Genomic DNA, 27,192 nt, shown 5'->3' on the forward strand with positions numbered 1-27,192 from the left:
CCTTATAAGAAAACACACCAGAATGCCTGCTTGCTCTCTCTCTCTCTGCCATGTGAAGACACAGTATGAAGGCAGCTTATTGCAAGCCTAAGAGAGAACCCTTGCCAGAATTGGACTGCCAGTCTCCAGAACCATGAAAATGTAAACTCCTGTTGTTTAAGCCACCCAGTCTATGGTATTTTGTTCTGGAAGCCCAATCTGACTAATATGGTTGGAGTCCAGTGCTTTGCCTGAAGAAGGTACATCTCTAAAACTAAACATTTTGCTCATTCAAGCTTAGTCTGAAATAATTAAGACTTTAGTCATGAAAATCTTAGACAGAATCCATTCAGTGACTACCTTTATTCTGAATTGGCAGGCAGTTGTTCTGATAGATCTGCAAAGATTCTTTTGGCAACAATTTCTCCAACTTCAGATATGTTGAAAAACAAAATAAATATGTTAATAATTAGCATGATGTAATGAACTTCAGTAGTAAATTGAGACTAGAACAGATTGGGGTACCAGGAACCTTGGTTGTAAGTGGCGTATACAAACATAGTTGCATCAAAACTTGCTAAAGTGGCCAAGTGCAATGGATCATGCCTGTAGTCCCAGCACTTTGGGAAGCCGAGGCAGGTGGATCACCTGAGGTCAGGAGTTCGAGATCAGTCTGGCTAACATGCTGAAACCCTATCTCTACTAATAATACAAAAATTAGCCAGACATGGTGGCGCATGACTGTAATCCCAGCTACTTAGGAGGCTGAGGCAGGAGAATTGCTTGAACCCGGGTGGCAGAAATTACAGTGAGCTAGGATCACACCATTGCACTCCAGCCTGGGCAATAAGAGCAAAACTCTGTCTCAAAAAAAAACACACACACACAGACACACACATACACACACACAAACAAGAAAGCAAAACAACAACAACAAAAAAACTTGCTAAAGCATTGGAAGTATTGAGGCCATTTATTAAAGAAATGCTGTATAAAATAATAGCAGAAAAAATGAGAATGGAAAGAGATTTCTGAAAAAGAATTACAAGTGACTGTAGGGAAGTATTAGTTTTGTTATAGGGTAGTCGGGAGTGCAGAATACATAAAAGACTTGATTTTGCCTATAAAGCAGTAGTTTTTATTAAAGAATATAGCAAGAGGAATAGATTGTTGGAAGGATAGTTTGGTTCATCGTCAGAAACTCACTGCCTTATAGCCTATCCCTCCCTCCTTAAGAGGCATGCGCTACTGGACTTTAAATTTCTTTGGTTCAACGCACAGGAACAGCTTAAGTTGTACCTCTTTTCAGCTGGTTTCATACCTTTGCAGAACATCCAAGGGCAACATACGTATCACTATTACATTTGGATGGTGGAAGTACTGACTCCACTTTGCTCATTTTAATCAATTCTAGTCTCTTTTCACATTATAAAATCAATGTAATTTTGATAATATAAACAAAAATATTTACAGTTCCTCTATTAGCATATTTATTGGAGGTGCTTCAATACATCATTTCTATGAGTAACTTTATTGAATTATGCATGTGGACCCAGATCTTAATGACAACCTCCTCTCTCTAACCTGTAACAAATACGCTGTAATGGGCAGGATAATGCACCCTGCCACACACATACACACACACGAAGGTGCTCACATCCTAATCTCTGGAATCTGGGAATATTTTATGTTACATGACAAAGGGGAATTAAGATTGTAGATAAAGTTAAGGTTGCTAATCAGCTGTTGTTAAAATAGGGAGATCATCCTGGATTATCTGGATGAGTCCAGTGTACTCACAAGGATCCTTGCATGTGAAAGATGGAGGCAAACGAGTTTGTGTCAAAATGTGTGAGAAGGATGTAATATGTCGTGGCTGGCTTTGAAGATGAAGGGAGCCATGGGCCAAGGAATGCAGGCAACCTCTAGAAGCTTGAAAAGTCAAGGAAACAGATTTTCACCTAGACCTCCAGAAAGGAACACACCCCTGCTGACGCTTTGAAATTGCTCGGTGACACCCATGTTGGACTTCTGATCCCTAGGGCTATAAGATAATAAAAGTTGATTGTTTTAAGCCACTACATTTGTGGTAATTTGTGACAGCAGCCATAGGAAACATATACTTGCTGTACAGTAATCCCTTGGTATCCATGGGGAATTGATTCCAGGACAACCCCCTTTCCCATGGATACCAAAATCTGCGATGCTCCAATTTCTTATATAAAATGGTGTAGTATTTGCACATAACCCATGCACATCCTCTCGTATACTTTAAATCACCTCTAGATTACTTATAATACCTATAATACAACATAAATGTTATGTAAATACTTGCTATACTGTATTTTTAAAATTTGTATTGTCTTTTATTGTTGTATCATTATTTTTTATTTTTCAAATATTTTTGATGCTTGGTTGAGTAAACGAGTGCAGAATCTGCTGATACAGAGAGCTAGTGTATGTATTTTGTCTTACACCTCAAAAGCAAAGTAGTATTTAGAGAGATCAGACAATTCAAGAACATGGCTATCTACCTTCTAGAATTCTGGTTAAAGATATTCAGGAATACAATATAAAAAGATGGATCTCTCCAAATACTGATATTTGCATCAGAAGAGATTTTGGTTATTCATATAATGATTGAAATGAAAACCACAAAGACTAGTGAAGAAAATACCTTTTTCTTCAGATGTAGAACAGCTTTATGGAAGGTTTAAAATTAATTCTAAATTTCAGTTTCTTCTGAATAAATGGATCCTTGGAACCCTTTTGTTGTTTATCAGATTGGAGGACATCTAAAATGAAGCATGATGAAAATTCCACCCATGAAAATAGATCTTTGCAAAATGTCATAGAAATTATTCCCAGTCTCAAGTCCATATGCAAAAGTCCAATATAGATTTTTTTTTTTTTGGCAACTGTAAAAATAGTATTTCCCATGTACCCAAATTGTGAGTCCTGCTTATTAGAAATAATTAAGATAATAATAATGCATTGCTCCTCACTCTGTCTGGTGTCTTTAAATGGACTTGGCTGTCCACACACTAGTGTACCTGGAATGTGCAAAAATCTGCTACAGGAATTAATGTCTTATCTCTGACTATTCTGATCCAACCTGTTGCTGTTACTTCTCTATTTCCCCAGTTCCTTCTTAGGCTCTCAGACTCAGGTTTGATAATTTGCCCTTGTTCCCCACACCTTTGTTCCCCATGCCATTGACCAATCTATTTGGGACACACGTTCCTGTTTTCCCTTGGGACTTTAGGGCCCCGTTTTGGTATTTGCCTTTATCTGAGTCTGCTTGAGCTGCCATAACAAAATACCATAGACTTGGTGGTTTAAAAAACAGATTTATTTTCTCACACTTCTGCAAGCTAGAAGTCCATGATCAGATTGCCAACTATGTACAGTTCTGGTAAGGGTTCTCTTCCTGGCTTACAGATGGCCGCCATCTCCCTGTGTGCTCACATGATTTCTTCTTTGCATGAGCATGCACAGAAAGAGACAGCAAACAAGCAAGCTCTCTGGTGTATCTTCTTATAAAGGCACAAATCCCACCAAGAGGACCCTCATCTTCATGAATTCATCTAAACCAAATTTTCTGCAAAAGACCACGTCTCCAAATACCATCTCATTGGGGGTTAGGTCTTCAACACATGAATGGGAGGTTGGGGACAATTCAGTTCATTGCAGCCTTTTTCGTCTCATGAAGCTTGATTCGAGGTAAAAGACAACCAGAAGATGACTTTCAAATGGTAAAAACTTAATCTCATTGATTCTATCTTTAAGGAATATGCTGCCTTTATTGTTGTCTTCAAATCGATAGCAATGTATATTTTTAAATTCTTATTTAATTGCAATATCCCTTAATATGAGATCTATCCTCTTAACAAATTTTAAGTATATGGTGCATTATTGTTGACTATACGTACAATGTACAATAAACCTCGGAAGCTTATTCATCTTACTGAACTGAAACTCTACGCCTGTTGATTAATAACTCCCATCTCCTCCTACTTCCAGCTCCTGGTAACCACCAATCCAGTCTTTGTTTTCTAAGTTTGACTATTTTAGATATATCATCTAAGTTGGATCATGCAGTACTTTCCTTTCTGTGTCTGGCTTTATTTCACCCAACATAATGTCCCCAAGGTCAATCCATGGTGTTGCCTATTACAGAATTTCCTTCTTTTTTAAGGCCAAGCAGTTTTCCCCTGTATGTATATACCACATTTTCTTTATCCATTTATCTGTTGATGGACATTTGTTTTCACAACTTAGCAATTGTGAATAGTGTTGCAGTGAACACAGTAGTGTTAATATCCCTTCAAGATGCTGATTTCAATTCTTTTGGATACATACTCAGAAGTGAGGTTGCTGGATCATATAATAGAAATACATTTTTAAGGACCTTTTAAGGTTTACTGTGAGTATTAACTCTACTAATTTTCTTTTTCTGTAAGATATTTTATTTCAAAATCTGAATTCTTCCACCAAGGGGATTTTTAGGAATCAAATTCTCATAGTTGGTGAGAAACTGGTATATTGAACATATAAATTAATTACATTGTATGATATTTGAGATTTTTCATTAGATATCATCTAAAATATCACATTAATATTCATTCATTGGCTTTGTGGTATAAATCTTACTTTTAAATCAAAGTATAGAAGAGATTTTGAGACAAATGCTCTCAAATAGCATAGCATAGATAAGACATAATTGATTATTTTATTATGCTTCAGTGCCAATTGTCTTTAAGATCCAGTAGGGAAACAGAGGGTGGCATTAAAAAAGTTTGAGTTGTGATTCAAATACCAGGTGTCCAAATGGAAACCTCTATATTAGAAGCACATTTTTCCTATAAGGTTTTATCTAAGATGGGCTGGAAGGGACCTGGAGACCTGCAAGAATGTGTTTAGGGATGGCAAAGATAAAAGTCTCTGAGTAATGTGGGAGGAAGACTGGGTGTTGATGGTGTTTCCTTGACTGCCGTAGTCCCAGTAGCTTCCTCCTCTTGATTCTGGCTGTGTTCATTGTTAATGTCAGGAAATCAGGCAGCATTCTATGGAATGATGAAGAGGATCTCAGATAAGTGAGAATTAATGACATGGGATAGGCATTGCCTAAAAGCTGTCATTCTTCGGTTGAGTGCCTGCAGGGGACAATTGGATCCTCCTGCAGTATAATTACCACCTTACAGTGGAGTGACCTGATTTGTAAAAAGACAGCAGTAATAAAATAACATTTACATAGCAATTTATACTTTAAAAAGAGATTTCATAATGATTTCTTTATTTTATCTTTGTAAAAACTCTGCAAAGTAGATAGGGCAGGGAGAGCTACCCTTTTTCTAAAAGATGAAGAAACAGAGAGAGGTTGACTTGCCCCTAATCATACAACTAGTATGTGGGAGAATCCTGGCCTCCCAGGAGCACTCTTGCCACCACATCTTGCTCCACTGGTGAGTAGGAAAACCACCCAACTTTTCAGATCCACAGCGCAAGAGAATGTGCAGCCTGCTGCGAGAGTGTGTGTGTATGGATATGTGAAAGTTTGTGGTTATGCTACAAACAGGGAGCGTCACAGTAAAAGACACTGTTTTATATAAGAGACGTGGCACAGGGAGAAAGAGAAAGAAGGAGAGGGAGAGAGAATGAGAGTAAAAGTGAGAATAAGAGGGTGGATCTTGAGGAAAGAAAGAGGAAGATGGAGCCTGAAAACTGTACACTAAAACTAAAAACCAAAATGTCAAAACTTTTTTTTGATTTTGTTTTTCAAGATGGGGTCTTGCTCTGTTGCCCAGGCTGGAGTGCAGTGGCGTGATCATAGCTCACTGCAACTTCCAGCTCCTGAGCTCAAGTGATGCCCCCAACCTCAATCTCCCAAGTTGCTGGGACTACAGATACGCACAACCATGCCTGGCTAAGATCTTTAAAATTTATGAATTAAAAAAAAAAATCATTTTAAAGATGAGTTCTCACTATGTTGCCCAGGTGTCTCAAACTCCTGGCCTCAAGTGTTCCTCCCACCTCAGCCTCCTGAGTTGCTGGGTTTACAAGTACAAGTCACTGCACCTGGAGTAAACATTTCCTAAGGGAACAAAATAAAAGGGAGAGAACTCACAGAAATGAGACCACTCAAGTCTCAAGCCCTATGTAGCATAAGCAAAACACTATCATTATAAAGAAACGCCTGAAAAAACATACAGTCTAAACTCACAGAGCTCCTTATCTGGAAGGAGCATACTATCTAAAAGGAATGATATCCATAAAGCTCACTGGAGATAGGCTCAGGGTGGTAGGTAGTTGGATTTTCCAGGATCAATAGATTGCTGGAGGCAAGTACCAATAACGGAGCCAGTGGATGGCCACCTCTAAGAGGCTGGGTCATGTTTCAGCTTTTCTTGTAAGGGAAACTCCCTAGCCCCATGGTTTCCCAGCATTCAGGGCAGCACAAGAACCATTAATGGGAAGAGAAAGTAGGTGCAGGACTCAAAATCTGTACTGGATCTCTCTGCCACTCTGACTTGGTCACTCCATTTAGAGGTCTCTTGTTGCAGGGCTTTGGTCAGGAGCTCTTTTATAGGCCTGCCCATGCAGAGGATATAGTTATCATGTGAAGAAGTTTTCTCTAACCCCTAAGGGTACAGAAAAGAAAAGGCTTGCATGAGTACTGAGTGCCAATGAACCTATTAAAAAGATGTTCTGCTTGTTGCACCTCCTGGAACACTTGTTCAATCAGTGCATAGAGCCTGAGCATACTTTGGAACTGGGAGGGAGGACAAGTGCCTGAGGAGTGCACCTGTCAGACATTACGTGTTAACTACTGTCTCTTTCCACTAAGCATGGACATAGCTAGCCAAGCCACTGTCATCAATCAACCCGTCTGAATTGACATAATAAATGACATCTCTTTGCCAACTTTCTCCTGGATATCTGGGTAACGTTACACACTTGTTACACTTTTGTGATAGGCAATGTACAGTTTTGGGGGGACATGCAACATGAGAAGGTGAGACAAGCTTAGGTTCCCCAGGTGAATTTTTGCCCCTATTTTACCATGGGCCAGTCATTCAACGCGTTAGTCCTTTGAAAGATGTAGTGGCAAGAATAGAAAAGGTAAGGTGACGAGCCACCCAGGTATGGAGCCCTCCAAATGCTATGGGCATATAAGCACTCTTGGAAACATATCTGGCCACTGTGAATGAAAACAAATGGATCAGAACCAACTACTTTTAGGATAAAATATCACAATAAAAATATGGTAAAAGAAAATAAATAAGAAAAGGAGAAAACATCCACAGATCACTGGCTGCTTGGATTTTCAAAGAAAAGTATGTAGTTGGTGCTATTTTTACACATCTCTGGTATATTTCCAAGGCCACAAAATGAGTTGACAATGATTTACTGACTTTCGAACATAATTTGCAGCTGCTTTGTATCTCAAACTGAGTCTCAATTTAATTGTGAATTGATCGCAGCTATGGGTAAAATGCAAACTTCAATTTAGCATTGGGCGAGAGAGTAAAGTCAAAACAACCACTTGTTTCTTGATTCTGCCAAGTAATTGGTTGATCTGGGGAAGAAGAAAACAATTGTTTGAGAGAATTGGTCAGAAAGATCTCAGCAGACTCTCAACACAGGCCCAGCCACTGAGCCTGCAGCCACGTCATTATTGCTCTTTCCCCAACATACTGTTCCCTCAACACACCGACGTTCTGTGATTATCTGATGAGACCACTGGAAACCCTAAATGGCTCAGTTGTCTCTCCTGCCAGTCTCCTTTCGTCTTACGAAGGCTTATTATGTGTGAAAGAAAGAAATACATTAAGTGGGAAAGTGATAGAATTGAAAAGACAATGAACAGCTGCATTGAAATACATCTTTTCAATTTAGTGCTTTATTTAAGGGTTTCAGCTCAGCATAGAGACATTATGTTTTCTTGAGCCATCCAGGAAATCATATCAGTTACAAGAAGGCTGGCTCACTTGAGCCTCTGATTTGCCTGCCCATTTAATGGAGAAGATAAAAGGCTGCATTAGGGTCTCTACTTTGTCCTTCATGGGACTCCATCTCAATTCTCTTCAGTCATCCACACTCTTTTTTTCCAAAGACCTATTGACTTCAGGGAGGTTTATTATTGCAAATGCAATTTGGTTAGATGCTCAAAAGAAAAATGCTTGACTATCAGAAACCACTAGCTAAGCTAATTGCCCTTTGAGTGCAAAGTAATACAGCTAAGAATCCTTGGCAAAATTAAAAATGCATCCAACCTGACAATTTTCACGTTGGGTTAAGGTCAAATTACTTATACTTATTCATAAATGAACTTTCCTGACCTTGTTTTATGATTAAAAATTGTATAGCACATTGAATAATTATATAAATATCCTTAGTGTATGTTGGATACATTAATAGCATTATGGGGATAGGGAAGCTATGCAAGGCCCCAAACTCTACCTCTAAAAATTGTATCCTTTTATCATGTGCACCCACAGCCGCTTTTATATTTGTTTAGTACTTCCCTCATTATCTTAAAGTTCTATTTTATTTATTTACCTGTTTATTTTACTGGTATGACTTTCCATTTGGATGACTGCTCTTTAGACCTGTTGAGAATGCAGACCCCCTGGGGGCAGCTGACCAGCCTTAAAGTGAAAACTAGTGTTCACAAGTTTATCACACTGTCCATGCTGAAGTAGCTTAAAGCAGATTCTAGTTAACATACAAATCTCTTGTGAGAGCAAAGTTAGGAAATATGGTAGAAGTCAAAGGGTGTAATGGTTAATACTGAGTGTCAACTTGATTGAAGGATACAAAATATTGATCCTGGGTGTGTCTGTGAGGGTGTTGCCAAAAGAGATTAACATTTGAGCCAGTGGGCTGGGAAAGGCAGACCTACCCTTAATCTGGGTGGGCACAATCTAATCAGCTGCCAGCATGGCTAGAATATAAGCAGGCAGAAAAATGTGAAAACAGAGACTGGCCTAGCCTCCCAGCCTACATCTTTTTCCTATCCTGGATGCTTCCTGCCCTTGAACATTGGACTCCAAGTTCAGTTTGGGGACTAGGACTGGCCCTCCTTGCTCCTCAGCCTACAGATGGCCTATTGTGGGACCTTTTGAGCATGTGAGTTAATACTCAATAAACCCATATACATATATGGGTTTTCCCCAACAGACTGTTCTTTCCCCAACAGATTGTTCCCTGAATGGCATCGACATTCTGTGATTATCTGATGAGACAACTAGAAACCCTGAATGACTCAGTTGTCTCTCCTGCCAGTCTCCTTTCCTCTTACTAAGTCTTATTATGTGTGAAAGAAATAAATACACTAAGTGGGAAAGTGATAGAATTGAAAAGACAATGAACAGCTGCATTGAAATGTATCTTTTCAATTTAGTGCTTTATTTAAGGGTTTCAACTCAGCATAGAGACATTATGTTTTCTTGAGCAATACAGGAAATCGTATCAGTTACAAGAAGATTGTAATAAACTCATATATATGGGTTTACTAAGAAGGTGGGTATAGATAACTCCGCATTTTTGCTAAAAGGGAAATGGATCAGTGGGTTACCAGAAAGTATTTTGTTTAGATGCAAAGAAATGTAGCATGTTTTTAAAGCAATGATATAGCAGAAGGGTGAATAGGTGATTCAAGAGAAGGAATAATTGCAGAGTCAAGTCATATATACCCATAATAAATCCATATATATATATGTGTGTGTGTGTGTGTGTGTGTGTGTGTATATATATATTCCACTAGTTCTGTCCCTCTAGAGAACCCTAATTAATACAAAGGGACTTCAGAAAACTCTGTTAGTCCCATCTTTATCTCTCTCTTTTAAATTTCTTCTTCCTTTTTAGCTTCTTTCAACCTTCCTTCAACATTTCCATTTATAATAAACAATCTTAAACACAACTCATTCCTCTGCAAAGATGTGGAATGTTTTTCCTATTTTCCTTACATTAAGTGAGTCATAACTTACTGAAACTTAGTGGAAAACCTACTGACAAAAGAAGAGTATTGATAATATAAAACCACTGGGGAAACGGTGTGAAGCAAGGAGGAGGTCCCTATGCCTCTTGAACAGGGCTGATAAGAGTGAAATAGGTGCTCTTCAGAGTCAACGGAAACAGTAAGGATGGTGGGATTTATTCTAGGACCACATAATAAGAGGAATGAAAGTGCTATCTATAGTAATTACATTTTTTACATCTACCATATTGGCCAAAAAATTGATAACATGAAGATGTGTGGAAATGCATTCATAAGTTATTGGCAAACATACATTTTTACATGCTTTATAGATGTCCATTTGCGAATATCTATTAGAATTACCATTGCATATAAATTTCAACCCCAAAATTTCACTTCTAGGAATTCATTGTTCAGATCCATGTACATGTGCAAAGACATATGTAGGAAGATATTTCTTGCAGCATTGTTTATAGTAGCAACTAAAATAAACAGTAATAAGGAAATGGTAAAATAAAATATGGCACATACAGCTCAATGCTATATGTAGTCATTTATTAAAAAATGAGGCAGCTCCATATGTACCCATAGACATGGAACATTCCTTGCCTCAGTTATCTATTTCTATCATAATGTCATGTAATACGTCACCAAAAATTTAGTGGCTTAACACAATAAACATGTATTTAACTTAATCATCTCATCTGTAGGTTGATGATTTAGGCTGTGCAGTTCTTCTGGTTTCATCTGGGCTTGCTTGCATATCTGTGGATCAGCTAGATGTTGGCCAGAGTGATCAGAGGAGAATCTTTTCCCCATCCACCATCAAATGTGCCATCATACCTCCATTGGTGCCCATATATTGTGCCTTCCCTTGTGTCATAGCAGGTGTGCTGTCCTGGCTCTTATCTGAGGCTCACCCTTCTATGAGGTTATCTACTCATTGACTTCACTCTGCGATTATTCCTTCTCTTGAATCACCTATTTATCCTTCTGCTATACCATTGCTCTAAAAACATGCTACATTGCTTTGCATCTAAACAAAATACTTTCTGGTAACCCACGGATCCATTTCCTTTTAGTAAAAATGCAGAGTTATCTATACCCACCTTCTTCACTTCCTCACTTTCCATTCTTTCTTGAACCCACTCTGTCAAGCTGTTGTCCCCACCAATCCACTGATACTGCTTTTGCTAGTGTCTTCAGTGATTTCCATGTTGCCATGTCAAATGATTCTTTCTTCATCCTCATCTTACTCAACCTCTTGGTAGCAGTTGGCATAGTTGATCACTTTATCCTTCTTGAAACTCTCTATTCTTTTGGCTGCAAGGAAACCTCTCTCCTGGTTTTCCACCTATCTCACTGGTCGCTATTTCTCATTTTCTTTGGCTGAATCTTTTTTATCTTCCTAACTCTTAAATGTTGGAATACTTCAGGCTCAGTCCGCAAATCTTTTTTCTTTCACAACTCATTTCCTAGATGATTTCATCCAACCCCATAGTTTTAAATACCAACTATATGTTGATAGATCTCAAATATACTCCTCTATTTATCTTATGAGAAATATTATTCCTTTTCTGTGGAAAAATGCGGTAAATAACCCTAGACATGTATCTTTCATTAGTATTGATTTTACTTCTTAGAAGCTGATAGTTGGGTGGAATGGTATATTTTTCAATTCTCTTGCTATTATTAAATTGCTCTTAAAAAAACAGCAACATGTCACATTTCTACCAGAAATAGTGGAGAGTATACTTTTTCTTGCAACTCTGGCAATAATAGGTATTCTCATTTCATTTTTATGTCTGATGGGTTCAAGGAGACGTAAACTTTTAGTAAGTGGTGGCAGCAGTCTATCTAGTGTAACTAACTAGCTAGAGTAGGAGAGTGAGAGGTAGTAGGAGGGTTATTGTTGAAATAACTAATATCCTGTACTGTGTACTGTAAGAGAAGAAAAGAGAATAGAAGAGGATGGAGTTTTCTGTAAAGGTTCTAGTAGAAAAGCTGACCAAGCTTCCTAATGTGATGAAGATTGTGGTCCAGAGACTTTTGGAAATACAGTAAATGTCCACTTTAGGCAATTGTATTGATTAATATCAGGTGCAGCTGAAAGTAACAGAGACAATAACAATACAAAAAACAATATCTCATTTGATAGTCTGGAGGTAGCAATTCAGGAATTCAAGGCTGGCAAGGCCCTGCCCAGTGTCAGCCTTTTCTATCTGTTGAGCTGAAATTCGTGGCCTCAGTTCCCAATGTCACCTCATAATCAAGTATGGCTGCTGGAGCTCCAGCAATTACATCTACATCAAGTGTAAAAAGGAAGAAATTGAAGAAGAAGAACACATTCCATCCATTTAAGGACATTCCTAGAAACTGCACACACCAATTCCGCTTATAGCTCATTGGCAAGACCAGGAAATATCTATTCCGGACGGTCAGCTGAAAATTGAGAGTTCTTTTTCCGGGTTGACTGAGAGAAGTAGAATGTATAATGGAGGAAATTAGACATTTCTGAAACAGCTATCATTGGGTCTCAAGTAGAAATTGTCTAAGAAAAGGCTTAACTACAATGATGATGACAAGTTCCTGGGTTTGGGTTATTACACAGAGCCTTAGATAGGAACTGATTATCTTGAACTAAATAGACATGATTGTGTTCATTTCTACAAACTTCCTAACTTGTTGTTCTTAACTAGTGTTGATTTTACCCCTCAAGAGACAGTTAGCAATTTGAGACATTTTAGTTTATCCCAATTAGGGAGATGGTGGATGCCACTGGCATTAATGGGTAAAGGCTAAACATCCACAATACACAGGACATTGATACAATAAAAATTATCTAGTCCAACAATGTCATCAGTGCTGAGGCTGATAAACCTTTCCGTAAACAAGTCATAAAGGCTTTAGTCAAATTTCAGGGTCTAAGCAGAGAGCTGTGTGCATTACCAATTTTGAGCGATTAAAATAATTAAATTTCATATTGCTCTGGCTTAATCTGGGCCATGGAATTCCTCATTTGATCCACTGGGTGAGAAATTAAGTAATTATTTCCCCAAAACACAGTGACCTCTTTTTATGTAAAATTTTTATGTTGCTATGTGGCGATGTGACCTATCGTCGTAACATTAGTACGATCATTTCAGAATCATTTTCAACCCTCCAGACTTTTCTATCCTTCCTGAGATGGTTGATGTTTTCCTTTCTCTTATTTCCTGTTTCTCACTGCACTTACCACATAGCACAGTAATCACATGTTGACATGTCCACATGTCCAAATCCCCCACTGAATCACAAGCTCCTTTAAATCAGGGACAATACTTTATTTATTTTTGTATTTCTAGTGCCCAGTGCAGAGTATGCTACTTAGCAGGTGCCCATAAGTACACATTGAACTGAACTGAGCTCCTGTTATTCTTGGGCCTCTCTTCATTCCAGTCCTGCTTGGATATCTTCTGGTTTGACACTCACAGCAAAGATCCTATCACTACTTATGTTAGGCAAAATGCTTCCCATTCTGGCACTTCATCTAAAATCCAGAGGGTGGGAAAATTCAGAGAACAGGAACTAAGGTGTTAATAGTTTAGCTTCTCCTGTGCCCTCTCTGAGTCAGCTGCCTCTCTGTGGTTACATTTTCTCCCAACCACAACCAGCTTTCAAGTATAAATATCAAGTAAAAACTCACTGAGGTGGTTTTTGATGTAGGCAACAGAAATTGAGTGTGTTCCATTTTAAATTTTTCTTAAGTGAAGGATGATACCACCTGGCCTGAAGTTGGCAGGTTGGTTCCAAGGAGGTTGAGGAACAAAGGTGGAGGAGGCAGGAAACCACAGGAGTGAAAATGTTGGCAGGCCCAGGAGTAGGATGAGAATTTACTGCAAACTGGCAGGTGGTGTCAGTTTTCTGTTTTGGTTCATGGAAGAGGTTAGCTATCATGAGAGTCCACAGGCCTATCCACACATCCTTCAGCAGGCTTCTATTGAAGGATTCTTCTGCCTGGAGACTAGGTAAGGTGGTTTCTCTTTCACTAAGAACATATCATATCCAACAGAATCCAGCACATTCCATTTAGAGATTTTCTTGAGACCAATTTATATAACCTAACACCTATTAGGTAGAAAAGCATCTTCTCACAGCACCATGAATAGAAACAGCTTCTTCTGACCATTCATCCATCCTCATGTTTTTTTAGGGGGGGCGGAACGGGGGTGATTTGGGGGTTATGATCTATTTAATGAGATGAATGGCCAATAATCTTTTTAAAATGTCAAGAATACAATATCTTCTATACTGCTATGATGCCTCTATTGAGACTTACTGAATGGCCATGCATGGAACTTGAATTGACCAAGACCATTTGTTCACTCATACATTCAGTCATGCAAACATGCATTTAATTTATATTTATTGAGCTTTTACTAGGAGCTAGACGTTCATGAAGATTGTAAGACACTTTTACTAGGAGCTAGATGTTCATGAAGATTGCAAGACACAGAGCATGGTTCTGTCCTGGTACAATCCAGGCAAGATAAAGATAAAACATGGTATGGTGATAAGAACAATGGTGACTAAGAGCTTAGGAAAATGGTACAGAGTCAGAGTGTCAGTGAGTTCAGAAGAGTAAGCAGTTCTTCAACACAGACTCCAGAGGTCAGGAAAACTTGATGAGAAGTTGAAAATTGAGCTGAGCTGGCCAGGCATGGTGGCTCAAGCCTGTAATCCCAGCACTTTGGGAGGCTGAGGTGGGCAGATCACAAGGTCAGGAGATCGAGACCATCCTGGCTAACATGGTGAAATCCCATCTCTACTAAAAATACAAAAAATTAACCAGGCGTGGTGGTGGGCACCTGTAGTCCCAGCTACTTGGGAGGCTGAGGCAGGAGAATGGTGTGAACCCAGGAGGCAGAGCTTGCAGTGAGCCCTGATGGCGTCACTGCACTCCAGCCTGGGTGACAGAGTGAGACTCCGTCTCGAAAAAATAAATAAATAAATAAATAAATAAATAAATAAATAAATAAATAAATAATAAGAAAATTTAGCTGAGTCTTGCAGGGTGGGTAGGATCTGGACGTGCCTTAGGGCTTTACACCAGTGGTTCTTTCTTCATAGAATGCTCTAATGCTTGGCTAAATCCTCTTAATTTTTTATATCTCAGATTAAAAGTAATTCCCTCAGAGAAGGCTTCCATGACCCACCGGATTAGGTAACATGCTACCTTTGCATGTCATCAGAATGCCTTGTAGTTCTGTGTAGCACTTATCAAAACTAGAGTTTAAAGCTCCTGAAGGAGGGACTATGTTTGTCTTGTTCACCTTTGAACCCCCAGAACCTATTAAAGTTTTTGAAACTGAGTAGGGACACCATAAATATTTGTCCAATAAATAAATGAATGTGTAGGCGTAGAGAAACAGTGGGTGTTCCTGAGTAGTATGAGCAGGTGTAGACATGAGTCTTTGCATGGCAGGCTGTGAGGGTCTGTGTAGATTGCATAGTATACCTGTGTATGGAGCAGTGGAACGTGATTGTGAGGGTGGGCTGACTGTCTAATATCAGGGAAAGAGGTTAGTCTTTTTCTGTTGGTCATGAGACTGTGGAAACAACATACTGAAATTGATAATTTAGAAAATTAATCTGTTTATATTACAAGAGTGAATTTGATGAGGAAGAGGATTTGTACAGCTTTGTATCCTTAATAATTAACAGAAACAGTACTGCCTTTCAATAATCTGGAGTAGGAGCTAGTTTATTAAACAGTGACTTCATGTTTTCAAACTAGAGACAATAAGGGTCAAATCCCTACCTCATAGAGACATGGTGATAGCAATATATACATGGAAAATGGAAGCCCCTCATTCCTATGATAGGTTGTGTAACCCCCATGCAGATTTATTCTGAGGATGCTAAATATACCAATCAGACTGCTCCTTCATTTAGGAAATTGCGCAATGAAGCTTTAAGGAATAAAGCGTAGTTCCTTCCATGAGTTCATCTGAATTGAAATGTCTTTTGAAAACTCAGATAGCAATATCCTCTCCCACTACTCCCCTGACCTTTCCCTTCCTTGATTCCTTTCCTCTTTAATTTCCTGAACTCTGGCTCGCGTGTGGAGAATGTATTTCATTCTACAACCTCCCAAGCATTTACTCGTAAAGGGATGTCCTAGAGGCAGAATGGATCCATGTGATCCTGAACGCTGATTATGTGGCTTCCACCATCCTGTGGGCTCTTCACTCTTCCCTTCATTAGACCTTCAGTTAGACTATAAACTCCTTGAGGACAGGTTCCAATCATAATTCACCCTTGCATCCATTTATCATTACCTGCGTTTTGTGCAGAATAGCTCTCTGGTATATTTGTTGAATGACTCAAGAATGGGTCAGAAGTTTAGATGCAGTTTGCCGGCTCTCATCTGGGAATGAGAGAAAGTCTCATACAGACCCTCTAGAACTAGGACTTTTCTGGAATCAGAGTAGAATCAGTCCCACTAATTCTGGTGGGTTCTGGTTTCACTTTAGCCAGACTTGGCTACCTGTCATTTTAGTCATCTGACCAATTTAGCTGTGCTACTAGGTCCAGGCTTCTTACTTGGGAGGGGCCAGGCACATGCTAATGATTCCAAGTCAGAGTTGCAGTACAGTTGAGAGGGATAAGAAATAAAAATGTCCCATTCTGTGACTGGAAAGTATTCTATTAAGATCTATTAAGATTCATGAAAATGATTGTCTAACATTATGGTATGTGTGGAATTGCTCACAGATATGTGCATTACACACATGTAATAAACACGTAAATGAAGTTTGTTGTTCATTTCACCCCGTCTTGTAAATACAATTCAGACAAATGGAAGAGTTGGCAGAGCAGTGGAAACGGCATTAGAATCAGAATCTATCTTCCCAATAATTTAATAAGACTCAGTCTTCTCACCTATAAAATAAGGAGTTGGAATACAACAGCTCTTAAGAGCACTTCTAGCTCTCAAATTCCATTATTCATCAGCCTGCCAGAAAATACATCTTCCCCTGCCAAATATGGACTCAACACCCTACCTGTTCCAGAAGCTCCCCTAGATACCCCTACCCACCTCCCTGGTTTCAGCCTCCTGCTTCTCCAGCCTTCTCCAAGGCATTCTTCTCTCCCACTGCCAGCCCACATCTAAAAACATGACTTCTTTTTATCAGCTCTTTTCTCTTTGCTTCCTCTTTCTGCCTTTAAACCAGATTCGTTTTCAATATTGTCTGTTCACTGACTAATGAAGACAGTCTGCAGTATGATTTTCACGAGTCCTAGGCACTTTTGCCTTCATGAGCCCCTTACTCCATTAAAAAATATTAAAACTGTTATTTTACAACTGTGTTAGTATAAAGTTGATTATTTTAATACTTTATATGAAAACATTTTCTGCAGTCTCAAAACTATTTCGTGTGTGTGTTGTGTGTATGTTTACCACTATGCCTAATGGATAGGTTGGCTCTGGAGGAAATAAGTAATCAACTAAGTATAGTATGGCAATTAAACACATGTCCTATGAATAAGCAATAGACCTACACCCAAGAAAATTATCATTTTTTCTTCAGTGGAGAGAAGGAAAGGTCAAAAACAATTCAGGAAGTTCGAAATGGTAGATCAGGGTTCAGGAAAATCCTCCTTGACTTGCTGGTCTACTATGACCCTGAAAGTTCTCCATTTGGCAGGCAGCAGTCTACCTAATCTCTGTGCCATCATTTACTCATTGAACATCGTATATGCTGCAGGCACTGTTCAGGTGCTTGGGATACATCTGTAACTATCACAAACAAGGTTTCTTCTTTTCACCTCCATGTCATGTAAATCTGAATAAGAAGACATAGCTTCTTGAAATGCATTATTTCCCACTTTATGCAGTGGGAGCAAGGGGCGGATGTATTTCCCAGTGGCTTGGGGGTAAGGAGACAGCAGCACTCAGAGCTCCCTGGCGATGCTCATTAGGGAAGGCTCTGCCTGAGGAGTCCCTTAGTGGCAGTTCATATGATTACTAAAGATTATATTTCTGAATCAAGATTGCTCTTCTGAAGCATGTTTGGGGGAAGTTCCTTGCAGGTGCTTTATTTCTCTAAGAGTTGATGTTAAATATATTTGATATTGATGTAACTATTGCAACATAAATATTTTGCCTTAAAATAACAACTGTGGTTCCTTTTAAATTTTTGTGGAAAAAAAAAGGATGACCCGATTTTATTTTCAAGGTAACAGGTGGAGGCTTCCAAATTTTCTACATGGAAGTAAGAAAAAGAACACCAAATGTTCTGTGTTTGCAGGAAAAACTCAAAGCATAGCTAATTCAAGCAATACCATTTGTTAATTTATCACAAGTGGGAGATGCAAAGAGGACTTTTGAACTGAAATCTAATAATCCAAAATTAGGTGTGGTCCATGGTGCTAGCCATTTTTTACAGGTGAGTTTTGTTCTTGTTCTTTGAAACTTGGTGGCTATTGAAAAGACTTTAGTGTTATTTTCCTATTAGTTTAGACTCTAGGCTGGCTAGTCTTATTGTTTCCAAAGTTGTAGAGGAAGTTGTTGGCTCCCACTGGGAAAGAAAGGAAGACATTAGAAGCTATCTTATAAAGGGAGCTGCATCTCTTTTGAGATTCATGCATAGAAATCAATTGGATAGAAAGCAATTGCATGGGATGCTAACAAGGGTAGAGATGTTACCAGTCATCGTTCTAAGTCTTCACTGCCTCCAAGCTTACCATGGTCTGTACACGTTATTTTTTCTGGCTTTATTCTACATGCTGAGTGGACTGATCAAATTCAAAGAATAAACAGTCATTATTTATAGGGAGCTTTTGGCATGGACTCTTACATCACATAGGGTCATTCTTTGACCCCCTGCCCCCCCCCATACACACAAAAAGCTACTTAAATCTAAGTATCTTTTGTTTATAGGAAGATTCTTATGAACAGCAAACAGACTTTTTAAAACAGAAAAATTTCACTTTAGTCTGGATGGTTTGGGGCTTATACCATGAAATAATAAAGTCTGTATAATGTACTATTAATTATGAGCTCATTTCTATGACTTTTTATTTCGCTCTGACTTCTTATTTTATATAAGGTGATTAATTATAGATTGATAATGAATGAAACACAGACTTACATGCCCACGGATTAAATATATCAGTCATTACATTTCATGGTGAGCCTAACAATGAGAGATGTGCTTCCCTTATGGTGTTTTGTTCAGGGTTAGTGTTAACTAGAATCCTGGGGGAAATTTGGCAAGGAGAATACTACTGAATTAAAACTTTCCTGAGTCTTCTTAGTTCATTGAGTTTAGCAGCAAGAAAGAAAGCCAAATTTGTCAGTGTGGAGAGGTCTTAATAAGAGCAGCCTTTGCTGTTTATCATTTCGTGGCTGACAGTCCTCCAATTGCAGGCGCCCAGAGCCTTAACCGTGGCCCCCAGCTCACACGAGCACGCTGTGAGCCAAGAGACTAGGCCGAGCAGCCTTCATCTGGCAAATGCAGCGGGGCAGAGGCAACAGTAAGCATTAAATGCATTTGCCATTGGGTAGGCAGCCTGAAGAGAGCTTTCATCAAGGTTTTAAAGGAACTTGCAAAAAAAAAAAAAAAATCACAACTCCTCACGGACTCCCTCTTTGAGGAGACACCATGAAAGAGACAAGGAGCCTCATTTGCAGTAATTAGAGGCGCAGTGTCATCTATACATAAATATTTTAGATTTCAGCCATGTAATGAGTTTGTCGTGAATATCAAGACTGAAGGAACGGGAGTGAATGGCTGCACTGAATCCTGACACCAAGAAGATTTCGAAAGACAGTATAAGTGGTTTTGACAAGAAGATGGATTTCCAGGCCTTTTGAAAACCAGATGAAATGAAGAAGAAAAAACCCATACAAAGCATCACATTTTACAAGCCATCATATGTGGTTAGAGACATAAATGCAGCAAAATAACATAGGTACAAACGTGGACACAGAGTCCAATCTAGGTCCAGGTGACACAGGGTTTCATTAGAGAGGAACTATCTAAGATACCTTCTCTTCTCCCCATGGCTTTCCCTGTGGAAGTCTAAGAATTGTGACAAAGAAGCCTTTGCTTCTTTGGCTTTTCACGGAAATACAACTGAATTTGATTCAAGAGGTCAAATTTTATCTTCAAAGCTCTGAATAGGTTAGATTTGAGCTATCTCTCTAGGAAAGAATAATAATGAAACCACCAAAATTTTAGAAATTGTAAACTCATTGGGTACAGCTTTTCAGGCCCTGGAGACCTGATATTTTGATGATTTTGAGTCAGGACAAAGAATGCCTGTGCTTGCACATAATTAAGAGTGCTTAGAATAACCTTACCTTCTAGGCCGACAAACAAAAGCATCATCAGCATCATATTAATTACTATTATTTGCATGTCTCTCAGAGCCCTGCATGGCAGTTTGCAAACCAGCATCCTTAACTTTGCTGCCACATAGACATTAAAACTTTCTGACCAAAAGCCCTATGGTTGTCACCCTGGAGAAAAACCTGTAGTTTGGCAATATTGCTCAAGAAAAAATGTTTTACCTCTTCATTATCAGGTCAAGCAAATTTAGCATTTCAAGTGACCTTTACAGAAAACTATTTTAAATTGTGATAACTGCACTTTGGTTGTCTGGAAAAAAATCTGTAATGTGCAAGTAGAACATTTGAATGTTGCTTATATCACCTTATATTGGAATTTAAATGTATTATCAATTCTAATATTAGGGGCTAATCAATTCTATGAGTGTGTTAAGTGGCATTATATGTTCATTGATTCTCTAGAATCTTCAGAAATTATTGGAAAACATGGAACAGGTTTTACCCTTGACCTAGTATGATAATAAGTTGAGGAGTTGTCCTAATACTTATAAATATTTAAAAATACAGCAACAATCCATTATCCACAATTCCAAGGTCTCAAAATTTCTGAAAACTGTAATAATTGACCTGGTGGCAAAATTTAAGCTAAGTTTCTGGCAGCACAACCTAACACAACCTAGCCTTGTTGACATAAGGATATTTACAATCTTTAATTTGTTCAATGTAAACATTAATACATGTTTCTGTAGAAATATCAGTGTGCCTGATTACAGAGTACTGCACTGGAATTCACATGTAATAATGTAAAGAATACTTACTGTTATACCTTTAAAACCCAAAAAGTTCTGAATCCCGAAATGTGTTGGCCCCAAAGTTTTGTTGAGGAATTGTGGACTTCTTTAACCTGTGTGTTAGGCATGAATCATAGCCCAAGCTATGCTATGCAAAAACATTACTTTGGATGTTTCTTTTAAAACAACTTAAAGTTGAATCTGAGATCCCCAAAGCACTAAGTCATGGCTGGAACACTCTCTCCCGTCTACGTAACCAAAGAAGACATACCAGGTGCCCACAGATCAGGACAAGGTCTTCTAATCTCCACTCCATCATGGTTGCCCCTTAGTTCTCCCTACGGTAACAAAGTCATCCCGATTTGCCTAGAACTTTCCTAGTTTTAACACTGAAAGTCCTGTATTCCATGAATTGCCCCAGATAACATGAGACAGTTGGTCACTCTAGCCCTTCCCCAAGCCTGCCAGGGTTTTGCTGACTCTACCTTTTTGCTTGGATCTTGCTCTTTTGAAGTACACCGTGCAGTTTGGAGGTCCGTTGCTTCCTTGAGACACAGTAAGGAGTGGTTCCAATTTGGGGTGCTCACGGGATCCACAGATCTCTCCTTTCTTTCCTCTGTCTCCCCATCTCCTGATCCGCAAAAACATGCACTTTCTCTCAGCCCTCACCAAGACATATCCCATTATCTTTCAGTGGGCTTATGTTTAAACAAACAACAGGAAGAGCACTAAATTGAGATGGCATCTGCTTTCTTCCTAGCAAAAATACCCGAGGCACAGAAGCCAAAAAAGCCTACTTAAAGTTGAGGAAGGGGAATACAAAGAGAACAAGCCCAAATTAACACATTAATAAACTGCCCTGCCACATTTCATCTGTTTTACAGAGGCTTCCTTCTTCATTAAATCAATACGGTGAAGCCTTTAGAGGGAGCACCTTTGTTCTCATAAACCCTTTGTTTGGACAGCAAGGCACAGGTTGTACTATCATCTTACACTTCTTCAATTGTTGTATGCTTTAAAACACTCTTTCACATACATTATCTCATAGTAGGACAAATATTATTATCCTCACATGTAGACAGAGAAAGAAATAAAGACCTGAAGAAGTATAAATGATGTCATCATCAGCACCCCTCAGTCAGTATTTTTTGGCAACTCCATGCAAACAGTTGTTGAGTCTCAAAAGCCAAATATTACCATCTTGATAGCTGCTTTGGTTTCCTAAATTCAGAGGTTTTTTCTTTTTTAAAGTCTTTTGAATGAGTCTCTAAGGATTGATATCCCCAAATAATATTTGTATTTGGCACTGTACAGTGGATACAAAAACAAAACAAACAGTCAACAAAAAAGAATACTGCTCTTTTACACTTGTGAGGACAACAAAAGCTTAAATGCATCTAGACGCAAAAACATTTTCAACACACAGTTCATAGGAATGTCACCCAGATACAGTAACTGAGAGACAAATGGGATTATTTGCTCTGGAAGAAAGTGTATCGGTATTGTGATGGTAAGCCAGCCTCCTCCATTGCCACTTTGTTTCTTCCCAGCAGAATCACAAATTCATTTAGGTACCTACTCCACCCCATGAACCTCAGGAGAAGTTGAGTTCCAGGAGTGGATGTAATTGGTCTAAAGCTAGCATTATCTCTTCTTTCCAAGAATTAGCCAGAAGTTCCATGTGACCCATTCTGGTCAATAGGATGGAAGAAAAGATTTGCTGGAAGTTTCTGGAAAAACTTTTACACACATAAGAGACAGATATACAGTTTCCCTCTCCCAGCTGATGGGAGTGAAGATGCTGGTAACCTCAAGCCCTCCTGGTAGCTGTCCTAGATCCTGAGGGACCTGCCTGAGATGGTATTGATGGGAGGATAGAGAGGAAGAAGTTCCCAGGTTATTGATGAAATCACTGGACAACTGGGTCAGCCAATTCTGAATCCTGTCTTACCTCTGGACTTTCTTTTATGTAATCTAACACTTGTCCTAATTATTTGAGCCAGATAGAGTTTGGTTTTCTGTTCCTTGCTGCCAAAAACATCCTAACTGACACAAAGAATTATTCCTCTTCCATGTTTGTCTTCCTTTCACAGATGAAGAAATAGGGACCCAGAGAAGTCACATAATGTATACCAAGGTCACACAACCATGATTAAATACCTTTTTTGTGTGTGAGATAGGGTTTCACTCTGTCACCCAGGTTGGAGTCCAGCAGTGCAATCTCAGCTCACTACAACCTCTGCCTCCCGGGCTCAAGTGATTCTTATGCCCCAGCTTCCTGAGTAGCTGGGACTGCAGGGGTGCACCACCACACCCAACTAATTTTTGTATTTTTTGTAGAGATGGATTTTGGTCATGTTGCCCTGGCTGGTCTCGAACTCCTGAGCTCAGGCAATCCACCCACTTCAGCTTCCCAAAGTGCTGGGATTACAGGTGTGAGCCACTGCACCCAGCCTGTTTAAATGCCAACTTTATAAAACTAAGATTAGTTGTAAAGGACATTTTAGAGATGGCTTTCGACATAAGTTGGGTAGCAGATTTATAACGAAGTTCTGGCTGAATTTAGAATAGTAATAAGCTGAGTAATAATAGTCAACAAGGAATCTCGGATAACTTCAAGGCAACTTTTGGAGTCTTGAAGTTTCAATCTAGAAACTCCTTATCCTCTCAACATTATGTCTGCCAAGCCTACATACCAAGAAACCTGGTCCTGGGATGTTCTAGACAACAAGAAGTTCCATTTAACCACCTTCCTTTAAAGCCAAGGACCAGACTTAGGAAGCCAGCTTCTTGCTTTCTCTCTTCAAGCCCCTACCTGGGTGCTTCTGGAGTATGAGAATCAAGGTACCCAGAAAAAAGAAACCAGAAACCCAAATTGGAGAGAATTTAGACCTTAAAATCTTCTGGGCTCAAAGATTTTCTCATTAGTATCTGCCTTCCGATCATAAAGGTCCCAGAAAACTCAAAACATGTCTTGCAGATCTGAAGCCACCCCGCATCTCCAGTGTTAGAGTAGCTCAATCCCCTGTTGTTTTCTACGTTCCTCTCCTTTTCTTCTACTGTGTTTGCCCACACCTCCACCATATCTAGCCTGGGAAAGGTGCAGCCATGGCTGGGTAGGGGAAGGAAAAGGAGGGGTGATGTGCTGTGCCCTCCCTGAAGCCTCAGCCCCAGAGTAGGGTATTCTTCTATCTCCTAATCCTTACATTTCTGCAGTGGTTCCTGTCTCTAAACTCTTCATGTCTCCCTCCACAGTGTCTCTTGATGACATGAGAGTTTTATCTGAGAAACATGAGAAAACTGGCCAGTAAGCCCCTCAACCCCAAACCACACCCACTTTGTGTCACAGCACAATTAGTACGAAGTCCCAGTGTTTGTGTCTGCAGGTTACAGTATTGTTTGCCACCTGCCTTTGGGAGAGGCAGACCTCCTTCAGAGTCTATCAGCGGCAACTTATTGTTTGTCTCTTCTATTTGAATTTTTAATATGGATACATTGATAATTTTAATTTAAAATAACTTTCTGCATTACTTCACAACCTGTTTCTTTTTTTCAGTTTGTGGTAATATGTTGAGAATAGTATGTGATACCCATAGTGGGAGGGAGGAGTAGATTCCTTTTAAGGCAGTTAGAGGAACTCCTTGTTGTTCAGACCAGCACCAAGGCAAGAATCAGTGACAATTTTTCACTGGTAGTGCCCCAAACTTGCCCTGCAAAGCTTAAAAGGAGACACTTCTCTATGAGGTCCACTGCTTGAATCCAATGCATATGCTATGCTTAGTGGAGTGTGTTTAGAGCTCCTTCTTCCAACATGCCAAAAAAAAAGAAAAAAAAGATGCTCATGCTACTTCTTGCTTTCTGTCTATTTCTTTCTTGCCCTCAGGCTTAAAAGTAAGCATGACGGAGAACAAGAGAGAAGGCGTGCCCTGGCAACCATTGCCAGGAAACAGATTTCACTGAAGTCATAAATTAGAAAGATAACCCACTTATCGGAGGTGGGTTCATATGCAATGCTGAAAAATCTGCCAGTGTAGAGAATATTGCTACCTTTAGCTTCAGTTTTTTTTTAATCACTCATGTTTGATAATTATAAAGATGTTTAAAGAAGAAATCATGGTGTATAATACTATCACTGTGTAAGCTCTGCTAATACTTTTTCTCATGTAAATGTTTTCTTATGTAAAAATAATAAATATACATGATAAAGCAAAAATCAGACAGAAATATATAAAACAGAAAGTAAAAGTCTACTTAACATATGCTTCCTGCTTTCTTTAGTTCTTAAGCTTAAATTTGCTAAAGGAGCTTCCTACTTTCAAAAACTTCTTTATACACACATATATAAATGTGTGTTCTTTTTTATTATTTATGTAAAAGAGATAATGCTGCTCACTTTTTTGGTCTTATATCTTTATTTTTCACTTTTTGGAACTCCACATCAATATTTTAATTCTGCTCTATGACTACATCATATTTTATTGAACCAATCTGCTTTGCAAATGTATTGGTCGATACTGTTATCAATGAATGATTAAAGTACTTTAGCACATTAGAATTAAAATGAAGCTATGAAATCACCTCAATTACCATTTATGAATTTATTATCTCTACTTAACAAGTGTTTATTGCACACCTAGTATATACCAGACATTTTCTTAGGTGCCAGGGATATAAGTAGGATAATCGTCTCTGAGTCAAAAGGGTCATAGCCTAGGTGGAGGGAGACAGCTCAGCAAATCAATAGTTACTGTCACTGCTGAGATATGAATAACAAAAGATGCTATAGCCACTGAGATTAGAAGCCCAGTGTAAACCTAAAGTGTTAATGACGAGAAAATTTAGAGCAAGCCACATGTGAGAAGGCTTGAAGACATGAAGTAGCACAATGTATTTATGGACGTGCAAGAATTTGGGGGTGGTCAGAGCACAAGTTTCATGAGGGAATCCAGCCTAGGCAACAGAGCAAGAGCCCGTCTCTAAGGTCCTTAAGCTAGAGACAGAGACTGGGGTCAAGGCCATATCACAAACTTTATCCCAAAAGCCATAGGGAGTCATTGAGGTTTTAAGTACTGTGGGGAGAAGGGAAATGGGAGTGATGTGATAATTTTTAAATAATTTAAGAAAAAAGCAAAAATTAAAGATGAAAACAGAGAAACATCTGGCTACAAATTCACTCTCAGCATAAAGAAAGGAAATAAGAGCTAGATAAGAAAAATAAACAGGCTGCAGGTGCAGTGGCTTATGCCTGTAATCCCAGCATTTTGAGAGGCTGAGGTGGGAGGATCACTGTAGTTCAAGACCAGCCTGGGCAACATGGTGACACTCTGTCTCTACAAAAATAAAAATTAAAAAAAATAACTGAGCATGGTCGCTCAAGCCGCTAGTACTAGCTACTTAAGAGGCTGAGATGGGAGAATCACTTGAGCCCAGGAATTTGAGATTATAGTGAGCCGTGATTGCACCACTGCACTCCATCCTGGGTAACAGAATAATGAAAACCCATCTCTTAAAAAAATGAAAGAAAGAAGGAAGGAAGAAGGAAGGAAGGAAGGAAGGAAGGAAGGAAGGAAGGAAGGAAGGACAGAAGGAAGGAAGGAAGGAAGGAAGGAAGGAAGGAAGGAAGGAAGGAAGGAAGGAAGGAAGGAAAAAGAAAAAAGAAAGAGAAAGGAAGGAAGGAAGAAAGAAAGAAAAGAAAGAAAGAAAGAAGGAAGAGAAGGAAGAAAAGGAAGGAAGGAGAGAAAAAAAGAAAGGAAAAAAGGAAGAGAAAAGAGAGGAAGGAAGGAAGGAAAAAGAAAGAAAGGAAGGGGAAAAGAGAAAAGGAAGAGAAGGAAGGAATGAAGGAAGGGGAAAAGAGGAAAGAAAAAGGAAGGAAGGCAACAACAACAGAAACAGATTTCAAATGAAAAGTGGGTATGACAGGATACTGAGAGTATGAGCAAGATAACAAATTACTAAAGGATAGTTAAGAAAGGTAAATGAAATTTCAGATACAGTATTCTAACTTAAATCATTCTAATGAATTTAATTCTCAATAAATATATTTCATAAAATCCATCAGGTAAGATGATCTTTGGCAAAGAAAAACTAGGATCCTTCTGAGT

At 38.9% G+C, this 27,192-nt stretch overlaps 1 long non-coding RNA gene across 4 annotated transcripts in view; it reads left to right on the forward strand.

Moving 5' to 3' along the window:
- Positions 1-27,192, forward strand: part of LOC110740705 — a 259,524-nt gene that overhangs the window by 228,473 nt on the left and 3,859 nt on the right. For all 4 annotated transcript variants that reach the window (XR_002515681.2, XR_002515679.2, XR_002515682.2 and 1 more), the window contains one exon: positions 24,975-25,086. This is a non-coding gene — a long non-coding RNA (uncharacterized LOC110740705). The remainder of the gene's footprint in view (positions 1-24,974; positions 25,087-27,192) is intronic.

The sequence above is a fragment of the Papio anubis genome, chromosome 9, assembly GCF_008728515.1.
Source record: "Papio anubis isolate 15944 chromosome 9, Panubis1.0, whole genome shotgun sequence".
Taxonomy (NCBI): Eukaryota; Metazoa; Chordata; class Mammalia; order Primates; family Cercopithecidae; genus Papio; species Papio anubis.